This window comes from Osmia bicornis, chromosome 4 (genome assembly GCF_907164935.1).
Source record: "Osmia bicornis bicornis chromosome 4, iOsmBic2.1, whole genome shotgun sequence".
Taxonomy (NCBI): Eukaryota; Metazoa; Arthropoda; class Insecta; order Hymenoptera; family Megachilidae; genus Osmia; species Osmia bicornis.
In genome coordinates, this window is record NC_060219.1 from 193,698 (window position 1) to 212,386 (window position 18,689).

At 48.4% G+C, this 18,689-nt stretch overlaps 1 long non-coding RNA gene across 1 annotated transcript; it reads left to right on the forward strand.

Annotated features, from left to right (window-relative positions):
• Positions 1 to 570: 570 nt before the first annotated feature.
• Positions 571 to 1,073, forward strand: LOC123987713. The gene is made up of 3 exons (XR_006829315.1): positions 571 to 603; positions 678 to 982; positions 1,045 to 1,073. It is a non-coding gene; the product is annotated as an uncharacterized LOC123987713 (long non-coding RNA).
• The last annotated feature ends 17,616 nt before the right edge of the window (positions 1,074 to 18,689 follow it).

The following is an 18,689-nucleotide window of genomic DNA, read 5'->3' on the forward strand; positions in this document are numbered from 1 at the left end:
GGAGTGCAGGACACACTGCGCTAGCACATTATCGCGGTGCAGAAAACAAATTGTGCAAAAGTACCGAAAATAAAGGAAACCAATCTCCAAGGAAAGAGAGGCCGAATAAATAAATAAGCCAAATAAAACAAATAACATAAGACACTTAACCAAATAAATCAAAATGAAAATGAAAATCAAAAATCAAGATCAGAATAAAAATAAAAATCAAACAGCGCATGTAACGACGCATGTAATCAAGCAAATCTCATACAACCAATCAAGCACACAATTAAATAGTATTAACTAATACTAATTTACGAGATAAAATAAAAAATATAATAAAATAAATCAAATCAAAATAAGATGAGATCAATTAACAGGGAAGGAATAGGATGTGAGCCCAGCATAATGCATGACATAATGAATAAATAAATAAATAATATAACAACGCGATCAAGAAAATCGCAAAATTTAAACATTATACTGCCGTGCCGCTTAGAAAGAATTGAATTCGCCTCAAACTCTTCCCTGCACATCCCTGCATGAGAAATCCTCGGAACCTCGAAAGCCTTGACAAGGATGTACAAGGTCGAGGAGGAATGAAAATTAACAAATAAATGTGTAAGATAAATGAAATATATAAGACAATACTTATAATCGATCAAACCATAATTATAAGTACATGAATTATGTAGGCCCACCAAGAAGGTTGAATCATCCAAATAACTAAATTTAAAATAAAATACAGATAAAATACAAATACAAAGCAATAAGAAAAATAATGAAATAAAATAAACGTAAAGTAGAATAGGCCATAGAAAAGTCAAATTCAGAGATGAGATGACGGATGACAAATTATTTACAGAAACATAACCCTAAAGTGTCAGAGCCACCAAGTGTCAAACCAGTATGCAAGGACTTGTTAAAAGAAGCAAATTAGCAGTTAAGAGAGCTGAATTGCAACTGAAAATGAAAAAGGGAAGAAAAGAAGGGAAACAGGGTAAGATAATAACATACTATAAAATAGCAGCAATCCTGATGACATGGATATTAATTTTACAGGAACAGCACACCGTCACATCATCAGAAAGCACCTTACAATTACCACAGAGAGACGTCGTGCATGAGTTGAATTGAAGAATATTAAAGAAGAATGAGAATAATATGAAAATGTCCAAGGAATATCAAGGACGTACAGGCAACAAATCAAGAATCAAGAAATCAAGAAGGCGATAATGAAATAAAATAAAATAGCGATAAACAGTGATGGCGTGGCACAGATAAAGTATAAAAATATAAACCGAATGGAGGAAACCATAAATAAGTACATTAAACATATTAATACCATCCACGACACTCCGTACCATCATGAAGATCAAAATAAGCTACATCATATCAATTACTTTAATTCAATTCAATTCAGAGTGAAGAACAAATGAGAGAATGAAAGAATGAGCGACAGAACAGTAAAGTAGTTAATTAAAGATATTAAAGAAGAATGAGGTAAATAATAAGACATAAATTATAAATTGAAGGCCGTAACCAGCAACATAATGTAAAATAATGTAATGTAACGTAAAACAGTGTAATGCAATGTAATGTAATGTAAAGCAGTGCAATGCAATGTAATGTAATGTAGAGTAATGTAATGTGAAGAAAATGAATATAACGTAAAGAAAGAAATATAATGTAAAGAATATGAAATGTAATGTAATAAAATAGAATACAAAATACAGAAATTGAACTGAACGTATACCATAACCGTAAAGATTATCATCCCAATTACCCTATTTCTTAATCAAAGCAGATTATAAGTCAGATTATAAATGATAAATAATAAATGATCATGTCACTGCAAATGCAAGAAGAACCGATTATTGGATGACATATCAAGATAATAACTAAAGCGACAAAACAAATCATCATTAACTGCGTAGTTCAAATAGAAACTAGAAAGTAGAATGTAGAAACTGATCACCATAGGAGGTATCAAGATAGAATAAATAAAACAACAAAATCAAATCAAATATAAAGAGCGTAGCTAAATTAAACACCACATCATTGTACAATCGAACAAGTAAGTCTGATATGAAACATTCAAACCACTATCAATCAATTGTGAATAAATTATGAATAGACATTTGCACAGACATAACCATTCATCATCACAGAAAGAACACTAAATCAAATCTACTGGCCTTGATCAATCAAAATAAAAATAAATAAATAAACAATAAATAATGAATGAATATTGAAGGGCGCCAACAGTTGAAAAGATTGTGTAATTATAAATTATAAATTAAGAAATCAAGAAAATAAAGAAAGTGTAAAGTGTAAACTGTAAAGTGTAATGTGTAAGCAAAATAACCAGCACAATATATTGTGATATAAAACAAATAAAAGAAGAATCAGGTCCGTGGAACCTAACCTAACCTTTTTTTTTTTTGTTTCTGTTGGAAGAGGAAATGCGTTTGCGCACGCGCGGGTTGATCCCCTTTCGGCATTCGTCTAGAGGGGCCCCGGGCAGTGTGGGACTCATGTCCGCCCTGAGGGGGCAGCCTGGCGCCTGTTTGGTGGGGGCAAACCCAAAGAGGCAACCCCAGATGGGGGCAACCTGGCAACCCAACCCTTAAGGGGTTGAGCCTAGCCCAAGAGTAGGCCACAGCCCTGAAGGGGCGACCTTGACGGGCAGCCCAGTGTGGGCACTCCCGAGGCTGGACATACTACCCAATAAAACCTCTCCCCTAACGTGGGCCGCCGGTACCTTTGCACTCGTTAGAATTTATAAAGTGTACCGACGTATAGCCACAACGGCGCTTCGGCAATTCAACGCATTTCGCGTTATTCCGTCCTCCCTCAATCCGCCATGCGCTAGGCATATGCGGGATTGAGGATCCACGTCGTTGCACCTCCGATCTAGCGGTAGGACATTTTCAACCTCGCACGATAACGCGCAGGATTTTTCTTCGGCCACGACCAGGAACCGGAGGAATCCCACTCAACGGGTGGTCGCGCCAGGTCGCCCACCTGTCCCAAAACTTACCAGGACAGGCCATTTTTCTTCAGCACGGTCATGGCCCGAGACATCGTATTTCCACGGTAGACCGTGCCAATCTTCGTCCACCTGGTAGGTTGCTGATGATATGCCTTATCCCTGAGGTCATCGCGCCGACCTGCCGATAAGGCAGGAACATATTTTTCTTCGACACGGCCAGGAACCGGGACATCGTATCTCCACGGCTGGCCGTGTCCATCTTCGTCCACCTGATAGGTTGCTGATGATGTGCATTATCCCTGAGGTCATCACACCCACCTGACCTTCCACGAGGACAGGCCATTTTTCTTCAGCAACGGTCGGCACCGGGGGGATATCCTCAAGGATCACACCATCCCGGCGTGACCGCGCCACCTCTTCGCCTGCCTAGCATTTCCCAGGACAGGGGTTCCTCTTCGGCCACGACCAGGAACCGGAGCTCCTGCTCAACGGGTGATCGCGCCATGTCTTCACCAGCCTGCAAAGCGAGCTCAGGAGCTTACTCTTCGGCCACGACCAGGAACCGGAGCTCCTGCTCAACGGGAGATCGCGCCATGTCTTCACCAGCCTGCAAAGCGAGGTCAGGTGCTTTCTCTTCGGCCACGACCAGGAACCGGAGCTCCTGCTCAACGGGTGATCGCGCCATGTGTTCACCTGCTTCAGCAGGGCTTGCTCTTCGGCCACGATCAGGACCCGGAGCTCCTGCTCAATAGGTGATCGCGCCATGTCTTCGTAGGCTGCAATCCTCGATGACCTGTTCCACGCTCACTCGCACATTCTCACAAGATCTCAAGCACACAAAAATAAATGATTGAATATATTAATAAATAAACGAAAACTCACCCGTGTTCTGCATCACTCCTTCAGAGCGTCCTCTTCTCACTACAGTGCCCCAACCACTACTGTCCTCTTCGCTGTCTTCCATCTTCACGCCCCCCCTTTTAATCGCCTCTTACGACAGGCAGGGGTTACCGTGGCTGTATTCTAAACCCCCCAGCCACAGGGGTAAACCTAACCTAACCTAACCTGACCTAACCTAACCTAACCTAACCTAACCTTTTTTTTTTTACGTGGAGGAAATCTTCGAAAAACGCCCCCAGCCCCCCTGGGGAGGAGCCGGGGGTAGTGCCGGATTTTTACCGGCTATAACCACCACGGTGACCTGCACAGGGCTGTGGTAAGGGCCCCGGGACCTCTAACGAACAACACCGGGACCCCCCCCTCCCTTGGCGCATAGCGCCCCATCTCGGGGGAGGATCTAACCTTTGACCCTCCCCCTAAGAGCCTGCTCCACCAACGTCAGGGGCCACACCCGACGCCGGCCACTCCTCGGGCCGCGTGCAATGGCGACCGGGGCCCTAGCCCCGGCCACCTGTGGCCCAGCGACTCCAAATGGGAGCCGCTAGATCTGTGATGGGGGGAGAGGGCAAGTCCCTCCCCCATCCAATCCCCCTGGGGGAGGCCGAAGCCGAAACCCCCCCCTCATCTTGTTAGGGGCGGTGGGCAGGATTATCAAGGCCCACCGCCCCATCCTCCTCAGCTCACTGTGCCGTCGGGGGGCCTCCCCCGACGGCGTCGTCTCCTCCTTCAAGGCGATGACCTCCTTCTGTGAGGATCCTCGCCGGCGAGCATATTTCTTAACACGCTCGCCGGCGAGAGGTCCACCCCCAACTCGCACTGCAGGGCGTGACGGGCCCGCGCAAACACTGGACAGTGCTCCAGTGTGTGTTGCGCCGAGTCCCGCCCCGCCCCGCAGTGATGGCATATAGCCGTCGCCGCGCTACGAATCCGGCACAGGAAGTCACCAAAGCAACCATGCCTGGTGAGCACCTGTGTGGTCCGGAAGGTGATCCGACCAAAGCCGCGGTCCCGCCATTTCTTGATGACGGGCAGGACCGCCCCGACCGCTCGCTGGCCGGCGGCGCCACTCGCGATTATCTCGCGACGCCACCGGTCCAGGGCATCCTGTCGGGCCTGGCACCTCCATTCCCGCTCGACCGCCCGCTCTGGCGGGTCCTCTCCAGCCTGGCGGAGGCCGCGCAAGCGCCAGAAAATCATGGCGCAGGCCTCCGCCTCGTACTTGAAAGGTACGAGACCCGCCAGAGTCATCGCCGCTGCGTGGGAGATCGTGCGGTATCCCCTCACGACCCTGATGGCCATCCTCATTTCCACTCGCCGCAGCACAGTTTGGCTGCGGAGAGACGCCATCAGGGCCTCAGCCCATACGGGCGAGCCATATAGGGCCACGCTCCGCACGATCCCCGTGTAAAGGCGGCGAACCTTCTCGCTCGGCCCCCCGATATTGGACAGCACCCGCCCAAGGGCGTTTGCTACCATGTCTAATCGGGGGGCAAGGCGGTCGAAATGCCTTTCGAAGTGCCAGTGGCTGTCCAGGTGGAGGCCAAGATACTTGAACCCTTCACCCACCTGGACCCTGGCGTCACCTACCCGGATCCAAGACTGGGGCGGCGGTGCAACCCCACGACGAGGCGAGTAAAACCACATCGCCTCGGTCTTGTGGGGCGCTATCTGTAGCCCCAGCCTCCGGATCGCCGCTGCGACGGCAGCCACGCCAACCTCCGCTAGACGACTGGTCCTGCCCCAGTCCCGGTCAGTGGCAAACATGTGTGTGTCGTCTGCAAAACACGTAATGCTTACACCGTCCGGGACCACGACCCGCAAAGCTGGGTTGTACCCCACATTCCACAATGGGGGCCCCAAACGGGACCCCTGGGGTACACCCTCATCGACGTCCCTCCGATAGACATGTCCGTCCCGGCCCACATACTCGATGAATCTATCCCGTAGGTAGTCCCCGATCATCCTTCTCAGTACTGGGGCCACTTCATGTTCAGCGAGTGCCCCCATTATCACCCCATGGGGCAGGGTGTTAAAGGCGTTCACTATGTCGAGTGAAACGCCCAACGCCACCCCACCCCGGGACGTGGCCGAGTCGCATTGGGGGCGCAGCGAGTCGATCGCATCGATGGTGCTGCGCCCCCGTCTAAAACCGTACTGCGACCCGGCCAGATCAGGGCCTACCCGGGATAGGTGCTCGGCGAGGCGGTCAGCTATAACGCTTTCTAAAAGCTTCCCGATCTCGTCGAGCAAAACTATGGGCCGGTACGCGGGGGACTCTCCGCGGGCCGTCCTTCCTTTCTTAGCAGGACCAGTCGTCCAACCGTCCATGCGGAGGGAAATACACCCTCCTTAAGACAGGCGCTGAAGAGGCGCCTCAATCGCGGTCCAAGGACGCGCAGGGCTAATACCCAGGCCCGGCCGGGGACGCCGTCGGGGCCCGGAGCGGTGTTCCGAGCCCCCATGCGCCTAACGGCCTCGGCCAGCTCCCCCTCTGTGACCCCCATGTCGTCGGTCCATTCCACTTGGACCGGCGGGGGCCACGGGTGGCTACCATCGTCACGAGGAAACAACGTGTCCACCACAACGTGGCCCAAGAACTGGGACCTAATCTAACCTAACCTAACCTAACCTAACCTAACCTAACCTTTTTTTTTATATTTTGACAGCAAGAAAATACATTTACGTAAGCGAGGAACCCGCCGAGTGAGGAGGGGTCTTGGGCAGTGTGGGACTCAAAGGTACATACCAAAACAAGTTTCCCTGAGTTCGATCGTTACAGTACCCCAATACCCACTAAAAACTGGCTCCGTATCGGTCACAGATACCTCCGGCAACACCAGAGGGCTATAATGGAGAGCATTCTGTGTAGCCACGATGTTGCTTACACATCGACCGACTCGGACGATCTAAAGGCGTTCAGTCGTCCAAGAACGTCGTGGGTAAGCCCCAGCGCACCTCCGCTTAAAACGCAGGCCATCTTGACCGACGGTGATTTCATTTAGCCACAGAAGGTATAGAGTGCGTTGGTGGACACTCTACAGCCGCTGTGCGTACACACCGCCGGAACTGTACATTATCCTTGCAGAATCATTTTTCCCTACCCGTATGTTTCCGCAGGAGATGTGTAGGATTGAGCTGAGCCGCTTGGTCACCAGAGGTCGCAACACACATTTGGACGAGCTAAGCCTCTCGATGGGTGGATCTCAGCCTGGGAGAGGTCGCGGAAACGAAGGAGTGCTCGCATGAAGGCGAGAGAGAGGAGAGCCCGAGCCGCCTGGACACCAGCGACCGCTTCACACATATGGGTGAGCTGAGCCTCTCGATGGGCGGATTTCGGGCCTGGAATTGGTTACGCGCACTGAGGAATGCACGCATGATAGCGAGCGAAAGGAAGTCTTGGGTTGCCTGGACACCATCGACCGCAACACACATTTGGGTGAGCTAAATCTCTCGATGGGCGAATTCCGGGCGTGGGAGAGGACGCGAAAAATTTTTCGAACGAAGTAATGCTCATGCGAGAGCACGCGGTAGCGCTCGGACCGCTCGTGTCGTTTGTCACATGCATTCATCCATCCATTCAGTTCATTCAGTTTTATACTACATGTGTGTAAGGGCACCGTAAGCGGAACGCTACGTATAGTGCGGATGCAATCAGAGAACCTAAGGGGAAGAGTAAGAAGGGTCGCGGTTCGCCGAGAGTCGGCCAGCGAGAGGAAGGTTCAGGCCGGCCGGTATCGATCCACTGCCCGGCAGGTACAGTGAGAGGGAAAGATCGAGTTCAGGATGCTGTGAAGAGCGAGCGCGAGAGAGGGGATCAAAGAAGAAGCCGCGGGTTGGAATCCGGGAGAGAGCCGAGACGCGAGCGTAATGCGTCCGAGATTACAGATCACTGATTGGGGATCGCGCGTCAGGTTAATGCGATTTTAATTGAATGTAATTAAATTGATGAAATGTAATAAAATTCAAGATTTATCAATATCTAGAATTTACAGAAAACTAGAATTGATGTTTCGTGTTTGAAGAACCACATTAATATTATAATTAAGAATTCATACTAACCAAAACCTTGAATTTTAAATTTGCCATGAAAATTAATTTAAAGGTAATTAAATACAATTTTCGCGAAAGAAAGTTGGTGCAGATTGCTTTCAAAATTAATTATCAGAGAGAGAGGTAGATGTATGGAAAATGTAGCATGTATTAAAATTGGATTAGCGAAATTTGGATTTTTAGATTAAGCACGAAAGCTACCAGTTTTAAGCGCCTCGTTAGACGGGTGAGAGGTGCGTACAAGCGGGTGATGAACGGATTACGTCACCCGCTCGCAGGTAGCGGCCGAAACTGGGTCAGTGGGTCAGCCATCGGTCGGCGTCTAAAGGGGGTGCGAGCGAACCGTGCTTGTGTACGAAGGGTCCGATGCTGCCGATCTGAAGGGGCTTCGCGCGCGGTTCCTTTTTAGTCGCCTTTTACGACAAGCCAAGAAGGCTGGAGACGTATTCTGTAACCCCCCGCCTCCAGGGGCGATTCAGTTCTATACTACATGTGTGTAAGGGCACCGTAAGCGGAACGCTATGTATAGTGCGTATGCAGTCAGAGAACCTAAGGGGAAGAGTAAGAAGGGTCGCGGTTCGCCGAGAGTCGGCCAGCGAGAGGAAGGATCAGGACGGCCGGTCTCGATCCACTGCCCGGCAGGTACAGCGAGAGGGAAAGATCGATCTCGGGATGCTGTGAAGAGCGAGCGCGAGAGAGTGGATCAAAGAAGAAGCCGCGGGTCGGAATCCGGGAGAGAGCCGAGACGCGAGCGTAATGCGTCCGAGATTAGAGGTCACTGATTGGGGATCGCGCTTCATGTTAATGCGATTTTAATTGAATTTAATTAAATTGATGTAAGGAAATTTAAAATGTAATAAAATTCAAAATTTATCAATATCTAGAATTTACAGAAAACTAGAATTGATGTTTCGTGTTTGAAGATCCACATTAATATTGTTGCGACGGCGAGAAGTTCCCGCTCTTTCGACGCATCGACCGCTTCTTGATGTATCGAAAGAGCCATCGACTGCCCCGTCCGAAGCTGTCGTCGAGTCATAACGTGAAGCTATCCCTTGTTTCGAGCGGAAACACGTCACCGGATGCTTGAGGTCTCTTAGACAACCGCGCGTCTTTTTAAATATCAGATTGTATCGGGAAGCCGAACTGTACGGATCTATTGCAAAACCAATTGTGTAATTGAAATATAGACAGTCTAGTTTGCTCCTGGTGTATTCATTTAACTATGGAAAGCGCGAGCTCCACTCCCCGGCGCAACAATATTATAATTAAGAATTCATACTAACCAAAACCTTGAATTTTAAATTTGCCATGAAAATTAATTTTAAAGGTAATTAAATACAATTTTCGCGAAAGAAAGTTGGTGCAGATTGCTTTCAAGATTAATTGTCGGAGAGAGAGGTAGATGTTCGGGAAATGTAGCATGTATTAAAATTGAATTTTCGAAATTTGAATTTTAGATTAGGCACGAAAGCTAGCAGTTTTAAGGGGGTAAACACAGTACGTGACGTCACCGATTCGGGACGTCGGTATTACAGTAGTTTTTTCGTTGGGCCTGGTGGGGCCACTTGCGTGTTTTGTTACGAACTTGAAAGGTTTAATTCTCAGCTAGCGTGCGCGCAACACGATCTAGGAAGGCAACAGCGCCTCAAGTATTTTTACAAACACATTCAAACGCTCATCTCGCCAGAGGCATCGCCACGATACGCCTGAAGAACGAAAGCGAAACATTGGCGCGCGTTTAGAGTGAGTTGTACGGTGATCATGCTATCTTTCTTTCAACCCAAATGATAGAATTGTCACGCTCCGATAAATTCTGACTGACCAAACGCGTGGATTTTACATAGCACACAAAAATATATGCCTGCTCCGAAGGAACGGGCAATCTGAGAATTATTTTTAGAAGAAGTTATTAACTTTTTAAAATAAATGTTTTTTAATTAATAAAAGTATACAGGATACGTCATACAATTGGGACGGGTTATATCTTGAATTTGGTAAGAGATAGGAATAAGCTGTTTATGTAAAAGTTCAATGGTATGATAATGTATATTTTTCTGTGATTTCATTTTCTTCGCGAATGCAACGATGCACTCAAAAAATGCAAATCCACTTTTTATTTAAATGGAATTGCATTTTTTTTTACTTGTGTCAACTCCTTGAAACATTCTGCATAAAAAAGTAATATGGTACTATTAGAACTAATAAATGGAGGGACCTCGTGTCTGTACAGTAAAAGTTGAATTTGTGCAACAATTCATATATTCAGCAGAAGTATCGAATCTCGGATTATATGCGATAGCCAGCCTAGCGTGAACGTAGAAAGGGACAGACAGTGGAGGACAGAGCGAGAGGTCCAATGATCAAATGAAAGAGCCGAAACATATCGGTGTGACTAATACCAAATCAATTATGAAACTTTTTTATTTTTGACTTTTTTTAACCGAAATTTTTACTAGCGCATTGGTGAAATTTCTCTGATTAAAATGATACCAAACATGATATAGTTTGAATGAGGCGAGGTTTGCTATGGGGCGCTGTGAAAAATCCAGGCGGACGGCAGTCAAATCTTAGAGAAAAGGGACAATCTCAACATGCAGAATGAGAGAAGGACAGCATGACTGTAGTGCGTCTCACTCAGCGTTCGTGCGTTGTTGCCTTTTTCGCTTGCCTTCGCAGCACAGTTCGAGTGACGTAATCAAGCTGACGCTTGATTCTGGCTACGATTCCAGATCGGCAGCCTTTCTACTTAGACGCCACCTTATAACTACTAGCTGAACTAAATTTGTCACGTAACTTGCTCTGTAGTATCCAGATAATGGCGGAACTCGTCTTTGGAAATGCTTTTACGGGAATACACTTTTCGTCCTTATATGAGAAGATTTTGATCTAAATAAGGGTTCATTCGAAAGAGGAAGGTTCAATGCATGGCAGTCTGGTCACCGTTTGAGTCACAGAACTGTTTTAGTGACCTAAAAAATACTTGGAATCTGCGGATGTATTTTGTCGATTCTTCCTCTACTTTGGACACTCATATTATTAAATATCGACACAATCTCGTTGAACCATGACCAGACCGCCCTGCATTGGACCTTCCTCTTTCGAATGAGCCCTCACGCAGCCCCAAATCTTCTCATATAAGGACGAAAAGTGTAATACCGTAAACCCCTTTTTAGGCCCATTTTTGCCGGTAATGTCACCTGGCTGCATTACCCGTGTCTACCCCCTTAAGCGCCTCGTTGGGCGGGTGGGAGGCGCGTACTGACGGGTGATGAACGGATTACGTCACCCGCTCGGAGGTAGCGGCCGAAACTGGGTCAATGGGTCAGCCGTCGGTCGGCGTCTAAAGAGGGTGCGAACGAACCGTGTTCGTGTACAAATGGTCCGATACTGCCAATCTAAAGGGGCTTCGCGCGCGATTCCTTTTTAATCGCCTTTTACGACGAGCCAAGGTGGCTGGAGACGTATTCTGTAACCCCCCGCCTTCAGGGGAGGATGGGATGTAGTCTTCCACAGTAAACGTGTTAGAGCTAGAAGTTTCCAGGATTTAAGATTAGTGACAAATTGAGCTTTATGATTTGGGGTTGTGAAATTGTGTTGATGTTAGACTTGAGACCCGGGAGAAGTTCTGGATTTGGATTTTAAATTGAATTTAAATTGAGGGTAGAGTTGATCGCGGGAATCGTAGTCTAAAAGTAATTAAATATAATTTGTGCGGATGCGATGTAGATGAAAAAATGCTCGTTATCTTAGAATTAAAGTTATGGGGAGGCTAAAATGGGTGATCACGGAGAAGAATTGTACTTGAAATTAAGGGGGTTCTGATAATCTTGAATTAAGATAACATAACACATAGAAACTGAAAGTTTAAAAGTAAAAGCAGATGTGTACAGTAAGAATGGGTGTGGATCCTGAGCAGAATGTAAAAGGTGAAAATAGTGGAGAAATAAAAACATAAATAAAGAAATAAATGGAGGAATAGGGAAAAAGGACGGTAGAGAACAATGAAAAACAGCCAGAAACAGCTGTAAGCGGAAAGTTTGTAAAGCGGCATACGGTACATTTGGAGTTAAGCTGTACCAGATGTCGGGTAGGGTAGGCGATAAAGTAGGTGATGGGTAATAAACGGGCAATGAGGAGCAAGGCGCTAAAGGAGGCGACGTAGGGTAAAAGCGGTGCGAGTTCGCAAGGAATAATAGAGTAATGGAGTGAAAGTACAGTGAAGCAGTAAAGCAGAGTAAGGCAGTAGCATAAACTAGGAGGCCTGCTCGAGCGACCAGAAGGAGACAAAGGAGAATGGAAACAATAAGGAAAATAAAGAAGTCGGAGTTTTATTGCCCACGTGAAGCGTAGCTGACAAAAAATAAATATGCAGGGGCACGCTGACGGGCGCGGGAGTCATGTCGGAAAGGTACCCGTGCCTGACTATCAAGGTGTAGTGGGTGTGTAGGAGATGCCGCATGGAGGGAGCTACATATTCGCGTACAGCAGGAGGGTCCAAAAAAACAGAGTAGATAGGGTCATGGTTCGTCGAGAGTCGACCAGCAAGAGGAAGAATCGTGCCGATCGATCTCGCTCCACTGCCCAGCAGGTACAGCAAGAGGGAAAGATCAAGCACGGGATGCCGCAAAGAACGAGCACCGGGGGGGAGATCAGAGAAGAAGCCGCGAGTCGGGATCCGGAGGAGAGCCGAGACGCGAGCATAATGCGTCCGAGATTCGAGGGCGCAAATTGGAGATCGTACGCCGCAGAAAAAGCGATTTAAATTAAATTTGATTAAATTGATTAAGATGTAATTTGAAAAATGTAATAGAGTTCAAAGTTCAACAAAATCTAAAATTGGCAGGGAACTAGAATTGGTGATCCGCAGTTGAAGACCGCGATAATATTATAATTGAGAGTTGATACGGGTCAAACCTTGAATTTTAAACTTATCATTAAATACGGAGGTAATTAGATACTACCTCCGCGAGAGAAAGTTGGTGCGGATTGCTTTCAAAATTTGTTTCCAGAGAGAGAAGTAGGTGTTCGGAGAAAGGAGCATATCGTAGAATTGTGTTATCAAGATTGGAATTTAAGATTAGACGTGAGAGCTAGAAGTATTAGGGCGCCTCGTCAGGCGGGTGAGAGGCACGTACAAGCAGGTGATGAGCGGATTACGTCACCCACTCGCAGGTAGCGGCCGGAACCGGGTCAACGAGTCACCCATCGGCCGGTGTCCGAAGGGATGCGAACGGGCCTCATCCGTGATTTCAGCGATTCTCGCCACTGTGCGTCGTACACGGACGCGGCTCGCTTGCAGTTCTTCTTACATCGGCCGATGGTCGTCTCATCGACTTAGTTCTGGACATTACGTGCGAGTGGGCGACTTAATACGCTCATCGCCCGCCGGTGCGCGCCTTTCACCCGCTTGACGAGACGCTTAAAACTTCTAGCTCTCACGCCTAATTTTAAATCCAATCATGAAAACTCAACTCTAATACATGCTTCATTGTTCGAATACCTACCTATCTCCCTGGCAACGCTTAATTTTGAGAAAGATTCGCATCAATTGCCTTCGCGGGACTGTATTAATTGCCTCTTAATTTTATTCTTATGATAAGTTAATTCAAATCTACGACTCTTCTCAATTCTCAATCATAATACTAACATAGTCCTTCAACTACGAATCATTGACCCTGGTTCCTTGTCAACGTTAGAATTTTTTACTATTTCAAGATTGCGTTTCATCAATTTAATCATAATTGCATTTTGCACAGCACGATTTTCAATTGATGACCTCGAGTTTCAGGCGTATTAAGCTCGCGTCTCGACCCTCTCCCGGACTCCTATCCGCGGTTGATTTTCCTTACCGTACTCCCCGTGCGGGCCCTTCCCAACTGCTATTTGCCAAAGGTGACGGAACTCGTTAACCCGGCTTCGGACTGCCTGGCCTGCATACTGCACCCATTAAATTTTTAAGTCGGATGTTGTATGGATTGGCAAGTTGCCCGTGCGGAAGTGCTCCTTCGCGGCACCCCTTCCTCCCTGCTTTCGCTCAGCGTGGCCTCACGAGTACGACTGCGCCTCAATTTTCCAGACACGCGAATAATATACTTGACATCGATTGTGCCGGTAATGATCAACTCAATGAGTGAACACTACTTTCGAACTTCTGTGTATGTGCCCTATTTTATGACACGAGTACAGCATTCCTATTACTGAACTGGGTAAACACAAACATTAAGTTATGATCAAGCAATAATGCCTGCAAGGCGTCCATTTATTAATACATTCTACGTAACTCCTTACCTTCCCTTACAAATGTTTTCTTGGCATATAAATTCACAGATAAACTCGCAGATACAATAATACACATACTAAACTCACATACTTAACTCACATTCTCGCAAACATAATTAGGTGGTCGGGTTGAGTATGTGCATGCGTTTGGCTTGCCCTCACTAATGCCATTAATTTCGCCGGTCTGGCCTCACCGGCGCCCACGGCCACCCCTCGCCCGGGATCCGCGTGTGCCGCGGGAGTGACGGGAGCCTCGCCGGCGGACTCGTCGAGGCACCATTAACCCTGCGCGTTCTCTTGCTCTCTCCACAATCTCCTTTTTGGTCATCACGTCGGTTACAAACGATATAAGAGAGCGTCGCCTTCGTCTATCCAGAAGACAGCTTGCAAACGACTCTGGAGTCAGCTCCCCTACCTCCAGGTATAGAAGTGTTCGTTTCACTGCCCAGCGATCACACACAAACACTGTGTGGCACGCATCATCGTCCACTGGAGGATCGCAAACCCAGCAGCTCGGGGACGGACTTCTTCCTATCCGATGGAGATAATGAGCAAAGCATCCGTGACCTGTCATCACCTGCGCCAGATTATAGGTTAGGTTACGTGCTCCATTGCTCTCCACCCAGGCCTCGATGTTGGGAATCAGCCTGCGAGTCCAGGCGCCGCTCTCCGAGGTTGTCCATCGAGTTTGCCAGCGTTCAAAGGTGTCATATTCCACTACCTCCGGCAGATTCACGCGCTCTTCCGAGTCCTCCGCCTCCTCGTACCCATACAAAGCGGCTCTGGCCCTTATTAACAAGACCCACGGCATGCAACCTGACAGCGCGCACAATGCCTCTGATGAAACGCTACGGTACGCGCAGTAACCCCAACCGCTGTGTCGATGTCAATCGCTGTCTCACACATCCGTACTCCACCGCCTCGCTCCATACAGGAGACGCATACAAAACTATACATTCTAGCACTCGGTATACAGCAAACGCGGTTTCGGACCGCATCCTCGTGGATTCGGTAGCAGCCACGAGTGGTGCTGCGCTACTTTCACTGCCTTCTCACATACCCGGCGCCATATCATCCGCGAATCCCACGGTTGTCACGCCTGGTGGCAGCAGCACCTCCAGCAGCCCGTCGTACGATAGGTTCCACAACAGTGGTCCCAACACTGATCCTTGTGGTACCCCACCAAATGCAGCTGCTTCCACCCACTCACCGCTTGGCGTCCGGGTTCCCACTCTTCGTTCGCTTAAATAGATACGTAACATGTCCATTATTATCGTCGGAAACCCACGGCGCTCGGCTGCAGCCAGGATGCGGTCCCAACGCACTGTATTAAATGCATTTTTCACAACCAGGGTAATTAGCAGACAGTGATTTCGCCCTCTGCACGCACATGACCACCTTCATCGCCTGATGAGTTGATCTGCCCTCCGTGAACCCAAATTGACGCACCGACAGCCCTCCAGACAGGCGAATCGCTTCTAACATTAACACGCGCAAAGCATATTCGAAACACTTCCCCATGTCTGACAGTATGCAAAGCGGTCGAAGGTCGGAAAGAGAATTACAGGCTTTCCCGGCCTTCGGTATTAAAGCCAGACGCCCTACTTTCCAAGCCCTTGGAAAGTATCCTAGCCTCAGACAGGAATTGAAAAGGGCACAAACCCAGCCGGATGCAGTGTTACGCAGAACGTGAACGGCCTCGCCAGGGATTTCATCCGGACCCGGAGCTTTTCTTCTCTTCAACATCCCCATTGCGTACCTCACATCTTCGTTCGTGAACACGTCCCCCTGGCGCGAGGTGCCCTCCCCTGGGCTTCAGCATCTCTTTCTGGTGTTAGGGGGAACAGCGCTTGACCCTGCGGCTACCCCCGCGATCTCGCGTGCGTTGGATGCCGACGACGTTGACGTTCCTTCCTGACGAGGCCAGATCAATGAAGCCTGCGCTGTTTCTTCTCCTCTTGCTTCGTCTTCCTCCTCTTCTTCTGCTGCACTACTCCTTGGGATGGCAGCCTCTTCTTGTCGCTCCTGCTCCACCACGAATAGAGCGGACACCGTTGCGTGGAACTCCTCTCGGTTGAGGCGAACCAGGGGCGACTTCCCCTTCAGACGATTCATGACCGCCTTGTAGAGTTTCCCCCACGGATCTTCTTCGATAGTCGAGACCATCTCACTCCACGATGCCTCTTCAGCTCGACGCAATGCCAAGGATAAAGCACGTCGGCTTTCCAGCATCTCCATGCGATACGGGGGCGCCTGCTGTCGTGCTGTCGTCGGGCTCCGGCGAGCCACCTTCTGCCAGCGGTGGCGGAGACGCTTTGCTTGGAGACAAAGATCTGCTATCTCCTGGCTCCACCATGGTACATTTTGTATTTTCCTCCTCTTGCGGGTCGGCAATGGTGGACGGGTTGACTGAAAGAGCGTCTCTAACTCCTCAATCACTTCATCAATTTCGGCCACGGTGCACAGCGGCGGTAGCGCGGACTGTTCCGATGGACCGGGTGCTGCAGCTCCTCTCTCTTGACTACGTTGAACTGTTGGATCCAGGGATCCTTGCATCGGTAACTGGCCATTCACTATTTCCCTTCACGCCTCCATGTCCGGGCGAACTAGTCTCGCCTCCCAAAGAGAATCCTCGGGCGAACCAATAGCCGCTGGTCTCGCTTTAAATCGATGAATAAGATAGCGGTGATCCGACGGTGATAGCGGTGGACCTTGATATTCGACCGTGGAGGCTGCGGCTACACGCACGGGCATCGATTCGAGAACCCACGCCACCACGCTCGAATGACGGGCCTCCTTGATTTGCCACGGGCATCAGCCCTGCTTGCTCGATCAAATTCATCATACGGTGACCGCGTGAATCCACGCGATCTGATCCCCAGTGCGGAGAGCGGGCATTGAAATCCCCGGCGATTATAATCGGTTTCCTAACACTTGACAGACATGTCGCAAGATCCCGTAATTGACCTTCAAAGCTTTCTATAGTCAGTGATGGTGAGAAGCAACAACTCACTATCACAAACTCGCGAGTCTCCAATGCCACGCATCCGTCTGTCTCAAACACCTTTCTAGTCACCCCCATGTCGCAGCTAGGACGATTCGTATACCACACGCAGGCTGAGCTGCTCCTGTCCTGATGCCAATTCGGATGAGTATTAAACGGCTCACTGCTGACGACTATATCCGCGCGAAACTCGTTCACGGCCTGCCACAAGAGATCCTGTGCCGCGCGGCATCTGTTTAAATTGATCTGCAGTACGCTGAACGCAGACATGTTTTCCTCTTCTCTTTCTTCTTCGGCTCGGAGATTTAGCAGCACAGTAACGTAGCTATCGGAACAAAAGGGAACGGGCACTCTTAAGTACACGGATCTACATTTAAGTCGAACTGAACTGACATGGCAGTGATCAACACTTACTGCGACTTGTAACGGCAATGACAACCCCGGTTATGACCCTCACGGTACAAGGATCCTAAACCACAGCAAACAATGAGTAACATGGGTTCGGAAAGCGAATCAAATGACTTATGATCTATAACTTAAATCTGAATCAAAAGGGGGAAACGAAAGGAAGGGAAAGAGAATAAGAGAGAGGAAGGAAAAAGGGAAGGGAAAAAAGGGGGGAAAGAGGGGGAAAAAGGGAACAACTGTAGCACGGAAGGGATTGTTTCAACTGACTCGCATCAATCTGCGTGCATCGCCCTCCTTCTCCGCCCTGCCCTATCAACTTAATTCAACTCACGCAACCCAATCCAAGGATGAAGCGGGACAGCGGGCTGACCTGACCCGACTTAGAAACAAGTCATGGAACCACTCGACAACGTGAAGCGAAGTCAAGCCAAGCCAGGATTTAACTGAATATATTTAATTAATTAAGCTAGTCACGATCGAACTAATTCAATCAACTTCATCAAGAGTAAGGATAGAACTAAGCAATTAGTATCAGGACACCGGCACACCGAACAGCTATTTACAGTCGGCATTCGGCCAATATCCAGCATGGTTGATAATTAAGGACTAACCAGCCACGTATTAATAGGACCAACGGCAGCGGAACTAACACCAACATCAGCAACAATAGTAGTGTTTAAACGCGCAGGCTGAACAAACAAGAATGGTGCGATAAACGTTAATCGACAAATGATCACTCAATACTTACTTACTCAGCGATGCTTGTCGTAGGATGACTGATAGTGATCCGCTGCGTCGCTCTTCCTCTGTTTTACTCCTCCTTCCTCTTCTTCTTCACCCGCCTCTGCTATAGACGCGTTGGCTCGTGGGCGTTGTCGGCGACAGCGGGTCCTTTTCGCTGCGAGGATGAGCAATGTGCTGTGGTGTGCTGTGCTGATCCGCTGCGCTTAGTTATGCACAATAACCCCTCACTGCACCACGGCGCACGCATCGACACACGCGTATTGCTCCAAGCTTCGATTCGGAGCACCACAAACAGCGCGAACTAGCGACTTCCCCAGTTAGGAA